The 11,458-nt window shown below is 32.9% G+C and overlaps 1 long non-coding RNA gene across 1 annotated transcript; it reads left to right on the plus strand.

Annotated features, from left to right (window-relative positions):
• Positions 1-5,627: 5,627 nt before the first annotated feature.
• On the plus strand, positions 5,628-6,575 carry LOC135955811 (uncharacterized). Its single transcript, XR_010576302.1, has 2 exons — positions 5,628-5,710; positions 5,773-6,575. It is a non-coding gene; the product is annotated as an uncharacterized LOC135955811 (long non-coding RNA).
• The last annotated feature ends 4,883 nt before the right edge of the window (positions 6,576-11,458 follow it).

Here is an 11,458-nt window from a genome sequence, read left to right on the forward strand (position 1 = left end):
TCCCACAATTTGTTTATAAACATTGAATAGCCTTATTTGAATTTAACGAACTATCAACATTTATATTCATTCATAAAATTCTACCTACACATTTCTCTCACACTGTGTCTGAGTACTTTCATTATATCACATCTGGTAACCCTTTTTACTACTACAGATGTTTGCGGCGAATTCATTACATGTGAGAACTTGATACAAAACATTAATTAATGACAACAAAGAAGCAGACAGAACATAAGCTGAGGGTAAGTATTTATTAAAATATATTATAATTAATAGTTATTAAATTTTCTTTTCTTTTCAGGAATGCTGGTAAAACTGTATCGTTTCAACCTAATTGGATTATCTTTACTAATTTGTTTCTTTTCTTCTTTTTTTCAGGTATTTGAGTTTGGGAAAGGTTGTGGCTTAACTCCACCACATGACTTTTAGACCATTCCCAGGTTGGTGTTTCCACTGCGAGCTGACCACTCGCATACTCTCCTGGTGGAACCCTTATCAAATAGGCCACTGAGCCAATAAATATCTGTAGATAGAAACTAACTAAAACTAACATCAAACCAAAACAAAAAAAAATACTAACATTAGAATTAACCAAAAATTTTCCTCATAATAGGGTACGGCCACGATCAAGGCAGTCAGAACTGCTGGCCAACTGGGATAGTACCCCCAAAATGGTATATTATAAGTACCCCCCAAGCAAAATTTTTCTTTAATCCCCATAGGCGTAATGTCAAGTGGATTTTGCTAAAGGCACTGCAACAAAACTCCGGGCTTAGCAAGCCAACGTAGATAAGAACGGTGTGCAAGTGCCATACGAAATGCTCAGTCAACGTGGGGAACTCCCACACCCTGAGTCTCATCAGCCGGGCCTACATTTATACATTTTCATACAAATAAATCTAATGTTCGCTGTAGACATACTAATTGATTGTTATTTTCATTATTTTATTTTCAGATTCGGTATTGATTGGCTGGTTTTAATCATAATTATGGTTTACTTTCAATAGGTATATGCTGAACAACAGATTCTATTTGTTTTAGGGAAGTCTTTGAGGTTATAAAATTTACAATCATGAAGTTACTTGGTGTTTTGTTTTTCCATTTATAGATTTCAATTGCATTGTGCCTTTCTTGAAGCCCAAACAAATTAATACTGGTCTTTATTGCACGAACTTCTCAACTCTATGGTAAGTAAATATACATATGAACATACATACATGAACGTGAAACATAATTTTAGAAACTATATATAAAAATTTGGACACATTGTTACATTTATTAGGACGAAACGAAAACACTTATAAAAAAAAAGAATTGTATAAATAATCGAAATAAATTGTTTCCTAAGTCCTATTATTGCACGTTGTTTATCACAGATTTTATCACAGCTTCTAAAACTATATTATTGCACATTTAAACTTTAATATCTTTTACGTGAAATACCCCTATCGGTTTTCCACTCATAGATTCCAATTCATACATATTATTACCAACTGGTTTTAATATTCGGCATTTTATAAACTTTTTGCAAAACTTAGCATTTATATTTTTCTTAAAGTCACTCAATACAGTGTTCCGTCTATAAACTTCTTGGCCTGGTAGGAATTTTACAATTCTAGCTCTTTGGTTATATCTTCTAGCAGATTTCTCATAGGCTTCATGCATGTTTTTCTTAATGTTTTCTCGGATAATTTCAAGTTTTTCATTCCTATCAAAATTCATAATTTCATGATCGTTCAGTGACGAAAGTTTTCGTGCTAATTTGTAGTCCGCACCACTCGAGAACATGTGAAATCCAAATAGCGAAAAGAATGGGGACACGCCAGTAGCAGAATGAATGGATGTTCTTAAGGCACATTCAATTTCGGATAAATATAGATCCCAATCTCTATGATCATCATCAAGATATTGCCTAATTGCTGCCAATACGGATTGATTCACCCTTTCTGAGGCATTAGATTGAGGTGAATAAAAGGCTGTTCTTATATGATTAATTTTATATGTTTCTATCATATTTTTAAATGATTTTGCTACAAACTGGGCCCCATTATCACTATGGATAACTTCTGGAACTCCGAATTTATGAAAAATCTCGGTTACCAGAAACTGTATAACGTTACTTGTGGTTGCTTCTTTCATAGCTTTTAAAAAAATAAATTTTGAAAAATGATCTACTACAATAAATATAAAACAATTTCCATTTTTCGACCTAGGATACTTTCCGAGAAAATCTATGTAAAGTTTTTGGAATGGTCTTTCTGTTACAACTTCCTCACCAATTCCTGGCATTAAATTGCGATTTGAAGGCTTAGTTTCCTTACAAATTTGACATTTTGAAACATAAGTTTTTATCTGACTAGTCATCTTTGGCCAGTAGAAATACCTTTTCACTCTTTCTAAAGTTTTCGCGATACCTCCATGAGCTACGTTATTTGGTGCATGAGCTTTTTCTACAATAGGTATTGTTATGTTCTCCGGAATCCACAATTTCCATTGGTATTCATCACCAAGTTCCTGATTGTATTTAGTTCTCTTGAAAACCATTCCATCAATGACCTTGAGATCAGGCAATTTTTCCTTATTCTCTGTAATTTCAGTAATAAGATTTTGGTATGCTTCACTTTCGAATTCCGTAGTCTCAAAATCTAGCATTTCATCCTTACTTATCTCATTAACTACCATTTCACGCGGTGCCCTAGACAACATGTCAGCTACAACGTTATCCGATCCCTTTCGGTGTTTTATATCGAAGTCATAAGCCTGTAATTGTAAAGACCATCTTGCCAATCGTCCACTTAGGTCTTTTAATGTCATAAGCCATTTTAAGCTGGCGTGATCTGTTATGACAGTAAATGGCATCATTTCCACGTATGATCTGAATTTTCGAATAGCTAACACTGCGGCCAAACACTCTTTCTCTGTAACGCTGTAATTCTTTTGACAAGAATTCAGCTTCTGAGAGTAAAACGCAATTGGATGCTCTTCCTCTTTTTCGTTTAGCTGAAATAATACAGCACCTACACCATAATCAGATGCGTCGCATTGGACGAAAAATCTTTTTGAAAAGTTTGGATGCCTTAGAACCGGAGCTGAAGTCAAAGCTCTTTTTAGTTTTTCAAAAGCATCTGCCGCCTCTGGAGTCATAACAAATTTTTTTGATTTTCTTAATGTGTCAGTCAAAGGTGCTGAAATAGTAGCAAAGTCGCGTATAAAACGCCTATACCACCCAGCGGTACCTAGAAAACTTCTGACCTCTCTTGTGGTCTTCGGTAATTTTATGTTTTTGATCGCTTCTACCTTTCCTGGGTCAGTTTTTAACATACCGCCACCTACAATGAAACCTAGATACTTCAGTTCTTGAAAACAAAATTGAGATTTATTTAGCCCAATAGTGAGATTCGCTTCTTTGAGACACTTCGCAACTTCAGATAATAATCTCAAATGTTCCTCAAACGTACTCGATATAACCAAAAGATCATCTAAATATATGAATACGTTGTCTTTTAAACTTTGGGGTATCACCTTGTCCATTAACCTGCAAAGTCGCTGAGCAGCATTACATAAACCGAATGGCATTACTCTGAATTGATATAATGGACGGCCAGCTACGGTAAATGCTGTATATTGTTTACTTTGCTCATCGAGTTTAATTTGCCAGAAGGCATACTTGAGATCCACGCTGCTTATAAAATAGGTTTCATCTATCCTACTCAGAATTCCATCTATATTTTGTAATGGGTAGGCATCCCTTATTGTGAGTTTATTTAACTTTCTAGCGTCTAAACATAAACGATTCTTTCCGGGCTTTCTCACTACTGTCGTTCTATTACTCCACGGACTATCGCTCAATTCAATAACATTAAGTCTTAACATATTATCGATTTCAGCATACGTGATCTCTTGGACAGCTGGAGATATTGGATAGTAGCGATCCTTAACTGGAACAGCATCATCCACTAATTTTATACTATGCTCTTCCATTGATGTCAGTCCCAGTCCCTTTTCCTCAAAAGTATTAAAAAGATTTACTACTTTATCTAACTTCTCTTGCTGTTCAGCTGTCAGATCATGTGGTTTCATCCTATATTCCATACTAGAATCACTAAAATCTTTTTGTAATTTACTAATATCTAGCTCATCTATTCCTACAATCTCAGGAGCCAATCCAAATGCTCTCCAAAAATCTATTCCTAAGTACAAGCTTTGTTCCAATTCTGGACAAAGATACAATAACATTTCGTGTTGTTGCTCTTTGTACATTATGAATATTTTTACTTTTCCTATTATACTATGTTGTTGACTGCTGGCAGTTTTCACATTGGTCAACAAAGGGTATACTTGAATGTTATTTTCCTCTACAAACTCTCGACAACCTTTTCCTAAAATACTAACTGAGGCCCCTGAATCTAACAATCCTTTTCGCAATGCACCTTTTATGCTTACTTCTACAAAAACTCTGGGATCATTCATATTTCTATTTGCTCGTTTTACAGAATCTACTACAAATCTCCTGGTTCGTTTACGCTCCTTAAATTTCCGGCGAAGTTTCAATATTCGTTCAGAAACCATTTTCGGTCCAAACATTCTAGCCCTAACTCTGTCATAATTTTGTTGTCTAATTTCTAAAGGGAGATAATGTCGTTTTTGAGGTATATATTTACTATCATTCGCATTAATTATATTCTGTGCTACTATGTTGCCTTCTAGTTTGTATTCATTTAGGTTCTTTGTGCTGCAGGGTTCTCCCTGTGACGAAGGTCCCCTGATGTTCCCACGCCGCTCTTCATGTTTTTTTGCTGACAAAATGGGCATTTTGGCGTTGTAACATTAGGTTTTCCGCATTTATAACAAAATAGAGCTCGTTGCTCAACTGGACATTCCATAAATACATGACCAGAAACTTTACAATTCCAGCAAATTACTGGTTGCTTTTGTTGTTGTTGTTGTCCAAATTGCAATGCATCTACGTCAATTATTTCAGGACGAGTTATGACATCATTATCTTCTGCATCATCATAATATATTTCATTTACTTGCCTAGACATTCGTGTAGTTGGCATAGGATTTCTAAATTCTTTTCTAGGGAAATTTCTTTCCGCTTCGTTGCACTCAATGCGTAACTGCTCTACTGAAGAAACTGATATAGGGTAAACTATTCTTGCAACATTTAGATTAAGGTTTCTTTTAAAAATTTTGATCATATCATATTCTGGTATAGGCTGTGTCAATTTTGACCTCAGCTTATTCATCACATGAAAATAATCATCGATCGATTCAGAATTTTCCTGTTTTCTTTCGACTAAATCTCTCATAACTTCAAAATTAGACCTTGGTTTTTGATATTGTGATAACAAGGCTAAGCGAAGAACTGGCCATTCTGTCATACCATGCATTCCTATGAAAGACCAATACCAATCCTTTACCGAATCTGAAACTAGTAAATGAAAATCTCGAACAACTTCTCTCTCGGGGATATTATAATGTGCCCTCAAATGTTCCAATCTAAATATAAAATCATCAATAGTGATAGATTTGTTATCAAAAACAATACCTAATTTATCAATCCTAATTTGTCTAAAATCAAATATCTCCTGATTTCCAGGTCCAGCATTATTCTCCTTTCTCGACGGACAATTTGCAGGATGATTAGCAGGGAATTGGAAATTGAAACCAGGAAGATTGGGTGTACGAGTTGAATAACGATCAGGTATGTACATATTTGTGTTTTCTGCATTGAAGTTTGCATTCAAATTACTATTGTTATTGTAGGCATCAACATTATGAACATTTCCTACATTGCGAATGCGGTTGTTGTTGTTGGGAAAATTATTGGGAGTACTTCCCGTTTGATTTGAGGCAACCACACGGGACAGATTCTCTACAGCCTTGGCTAAATCACCGATGTTCTTTTTAATATCTACCATCTCGTCCTGCACCATTTTGCGGACTTTATCTTCTAGAGATCTTTGTACCATCATGGCTTCATCTACCACCAGGTTTCTGACACCTGGTGCTAACCCCTCATCATTGCCTTCACAACTAACTACCGGATTTGACACTACTGCTTCCCCCGGGGCTCCTGCTATTATCGTCCCAGAAAGGTCAGTAATCTGGGACACAACATTGCTCCCATTGGAATTTGGATTACCTGATATATTCATTCTGTACGTTCTTCTTTGTTTAGGTTCTGTATGGATTGTGGATCTATTCAAATCAAAATCTGGATTTCTATTTCGTTTTCTATTTTTTTGTATTGCGATTGATGTACTTGCTTCTATTTCACTTTGCCTATTGTATTTTCTAGTTTGATTTCTAGTATTAACATTCATACCTTTAACATCTAATCATACACAAAATTTACTAGACTATTCACTAACGCTAAAAAATATAAACAAATATTGTATAGGATTTTAAAAAATAACGATATGTATGTATACGAAAAACTAACAAACAAAATTCAAACAATTTTGCAAAAGCAATAATTTAAAAAATAATTTTCTAACGATTTTAAACAAAAAAAAAACTTTAAACAAAATAAACTATACGTTATAATAAAAAAATTGTATACCTAATCCTATATAATAATAATTTCCAATTATTTGGAGAATAAATTATATTTCATAAATTTCTACAAAATTCAATATTTTCTTTTTCTTTCAGAATTTTAAATTGTGAGTGGTTATTGTTGGCAGTGGTGTGTATATATAATTTATATGCTCTTCTCTTAGGTGTTCCCAATCAAAATTACTAAAAATAAACTATGAACGTTAAAGTTTGTACATTGACAAGTCTTAATGAATAGACTTTCAAAGGATCACAATGAAATTATTCTGATACTTCTACTTCAGGATATTTATCCTGAGGAGCTATCAGATTCAGTTCATTGTGATGACAAACTAAAACAAAAAAAATAACTTTTGTCAAAAAAAAACATTTAGTGGTAATTTGTACGAATAAAGTTGACTTTAATCTGCAACTATTATGAACTTTATTTACCACTCTGAAAATTAGTCAATTACCTATATACCGTAGAAACTAATCTCATCATTCAAGTACAACAAACTTTTGGATTTTACATTTCACCAAAATGGCTACTTAAATGATTGAGATAATTTTCTATCGAGATTTTTGGTAATATTTCACTGGCTATTGTCATTTCAAAACTATTGGTCTATTGCTATGTGTCTTGATGTCACTACACACTATTCTTTCTACATAAACATTTTGCTTTACATTGGGCGCCATACTGTTACGAGTCCCGAAAAGGCACCATAACGAATTAGTTGCCGACCAGCTCACATGCATGTATCTTACTCACGGTGCGAGAACCTCCCTTCGTTATGGCCCAAAGAACTGTCACAATAAATTATCAATCATTCTGTCTAAATATTAACATCAAATGGAACACCTATGAAGTGGAGTTAGATGTTTACTCCATTTTGCCCTTTCCCTTCCATAATCTCCCATACCTCTATATTTACGGGGATCCCTTTTTTTCCTCAAACCACACCACTTACCTTTAATAAACCACTCTGCTAAATAAGATTATTCCTGCATTCTAAGTGAATAACTTAATCATAACATGTTTCTTTTATTATATCGATTTGCTTAACGAATAAAAGGTGAACTAATATTATTAACTCTATTTAAAAAAATAACTATAAATCGAACTTTAATATATATTTATATAACAAAACTAAGGCTTAACAATAATTCTTAAACTAATTAATTCCTGCCTCAACAAATACCGACTAGAACAATTAAATTTTCAAAAATCACAACAAAACAAATCCCTTTATATATTAGTTTCCTCATCAACTTATGCCCCAGCAATTTGTTAGGGGATTCACTTTTAAACCTAACCTAATATCAGCCTAAGAGAGCTCACTTAAACGATTTTCTTTCTGGCTTATTTATGCCTGATTTAAAATTTTTCTACCGGATTTGATGAGAACACTAAAACTGGTATAATAACTAAATTTTATGGAATAAAAAAAAGTCAGGTATTCATCGAAGAGCTAGGGTGCCTAATGACTAATTATAACAACAAACAAAAAAACTAAAACTACCAAACTTAAACTAAAGACGTTAATCGGGATTTATATATAAAGATAATTAAAAAAATGTATTTAAAAATGATTTGAGATAGATTAATATTGTTTTCTTAACTCTAATCACTTCCCTGTTTATAATGGGTTTTCCTTTGGTGATGTAATACCTCATATAATTAGAATTTGTTGTGCTGTTGTTGCGTTTTGTAAATTCTCCCAAAAAAAATGTTGTAGTCCCCTTTTTTATTCTGGCCCTGCTCCAGTTATGGGGGACTAAGAGTTTTAATTGTCTGGTTGAATAGTGCAGGGATTTCTTCAATTTCCTGTTGCAGAATCTAACCTGCTATAAGTAATAAAATTAATCAGCACTCATCTATCAAATAGGCTAAGACAATTTATCTTACCTTTACTTATTTGGCAAGTTTATTTTCAATTCACAGCTTATTTGAAATTCACTATTTAGATGTTTTCCTTTTTTCTTATTGTTTAATTTAAATTTCTATTCTTTTTTTTTCAAATATTTAATTTATTAAAAAAAATTGTAGGTATACACAGGGACTGTTGGTTATCTTCTATCTCTTTAAGATGGCCGAGCAAAAACTTATATTTATACCCTATATGTTCCAAGAATTTATATTCCAATTGGGCCTATTATATTTATGCTCCTTTAAATCATATATTCATCGCATTCTCACATCGCATACCCAACCATCCTTTTCTAATTTTCCCACAATTTGTTTATAAACATTGAATAGCCTTATTTGAATTTAACGAACTATCAACATTTATATTCATTCATAAAATTCTACCTACACATTTCTCTCACACTGTGTCTGAGTACTTTCATTATATCACATCTGGTAACCCTTTTTACTACTACAGATGTTTGCGGCGAATTCATTACATGTGAGAACTTGATACAAAACATTAATTAATGACAACAAAGAAGCAGACAGAACATAAGCTGAGGGTAAGTATTTATTAAAATATATTATAATTAATAGTTATTAAATTTTCTTTTCTTTTCAGGAATGCTGGTAAAACTGTATCGTTTCAACCTAATTGGATTATCTTTACTAATTTGTTTCTTTTCTTCTTTTTTTCAGGTATTTGAGTTTGGGAAAGGTTGTGGCTTAACTCCACCACATGACTTTTAGACCATTCCCAGGTTGGTGTTTCCACTGCGAGCTGACCACTCGCATACTCTCCTGGTGGAACCCTTATCAAATAGGCCACTGAGCCAATAAATATCTGTAGATAGAAACTAACTAAAACTAACATCAAACCAAAACAAAAAAAAATACTAACATTAGAATTAACCAAAAATTTTCCTCATAATAGGGTACGGCCACGATCAAGGCAGTCAGAACTGCTGGCCAACTGGGATAGTACCCCCAAAATGGTATATTATAAGTACCCCCCAAGCAAAATTTTTCTTTAATCCCCATAGGCGTAATGTCAAGTGGATTTTGCTAAAGGCACTGCAACAAAGCTTTCCTTTTGTTTTAATATAAAAAACACATTCAAATTTAAATCAGAAATATAGAATTAAATATTTTTGGAATTAATAAATTACACGGAATCTGAAGAACCTAAAACGAAATCGATCGGAATAAAAACTACGGAATTGAAACCATTCCGAACAAAATGTATGACAGGCCTGTATAAGTCGATTGTTCGAACAATCGACTATTTCCTGAAAAAAGTCGAAATCGACTTTTTGGTCGGAAAAAAGTCGAACAATCGATATTGTTATCTCAAAAGTCGAATAGTCGATAAAAGTCGACTTTTTAGATTGTTAAAAAAATATATTGCACTTGCATTTAAAATGAGTACCTCAACATAAAGGAGTTATAATACTCTTCCAAAATATGATTTTAATCCGTAATTATAGCGTATATTTGCTATAGTTCTCAAAAATGAAGGTAGATTTTTAAAAAATCGATTATTGGGTTCGATTAATCGACTGTAAAAATCAAAATGAAAATGGATGATAGAAAAGTCGACAATCGATTACACTAGTTTACAAATCAAACATTTTTGTTTGCTCATGGAATGAAACTTATATTTTCGAGAAGAGCTAGGGACGCTAGTTAATTGACCATTTTTTGTTTCCCTTCTATACGTCAAAATTTTGAGATATATGGGTTTTTATTTTTCCCCTGACCTGAGTACTACTAATGCATACTGTAGTGTACCGAATTGTGGTAATTAGGTATTCACATCGTTTTTGGGTACATAACACTCTGGCGAAGCTACTAGATACTTTCAGAGTTGTATTCTTTTGACAAATTCCAAAAAAAATAACGGGAAAAAAATAAATACTGTTTAAAAGTACATCTTTCCTGTAGATAAACGTTAATAAATCGCTATTAAATACAAAACTCTAAAGTAAAAATTATTTTAAAATGTCTTCTGGAAAGTGTAAAATAAACCCAGACCATTTTTGTTTTATTTGCGGAAAAATTATTCAGTCAAATCAAGGTTTTCCTATAACACAAACACTGCAAAATGCTTATTTACATTAAAAAATTACGTAAAAGCTTTAGATAAGACAAAACCAGCATTTCAATATTTATGCAGCGTGGTCCCGAGTCTTTCTGGGGCTAAACTAAAAGAAGGGATATTTGTGGGTCCTCAAATAAGAAACATTTTGGTTGATACCAAATTTGAGTGTCTATTAACCGACGTTGAAAATGCAGCATGGAATTCTTTTAAACTTGTTGTTCAAGAATTTTTGGGGAATAAGAAAAGTCGAAATTACAGAGATATTGTTGCGAATTTATTACATAATTTTGAACTGATGGGTGTAAATATATCCCTCAAAATTCACTTTTTACATTCTCATGTGGATTTTATCCCGGAAAACCTCGGACACATGAGTGACGAACATGGAGAGCGTTTCCATCAAGATTTGAAGATTTTCGAGAGGAATTATCAAGGTTTTTGGGATCAGAATATGCTAGGAGACTACTGTGGGAGTGTCGTGAGGGAGACAAATGAAAATAATTATAAAAAGAGGACTAAAACACTTCACTTTTAATTTTTTTGTACTAATTTAATGTAAATTTTTATATGTTTCGTTTTTAAGAAATATCTCAAAAGTTTGACGTCCCGGATTTTTTTAATATTTTTTCCGAAGTTAGAAGACCTAATTACACAAATCGCCATATGTTTCAATTCATGAGCAAAAACATTGTAAACTAGTGTTATTAGCTTTTCATACCATTCACTAGTGTACACCAGTGATGTTCAAAAATAAAAATGAAGATGTATTGGTGAGATAGCTACCCAGCAAACATAATGTCAAACACTTAAAATAAGAACAAAATAAATAATGTTTAAAGTTAGAATTTTTGCCAGATATAACCAATTTATTAAATGAATGTAATTAAAGGAAATGA

The sequence above is a fragment of the Calliphora vicina genome, chromosome 3 (assembly GCF_958450345.1).
Source record: "Calliphora vicina chromosome 3, idCalVici1.1, whole genome shotgun sequence".
Taxonomy (NCBI): domain Eukaryota; kingdom Metazoa; phylum Arthropoda; class Insecta; order Diptera; family Calliphoridae; genus Calliphora; species Calliphora vicina.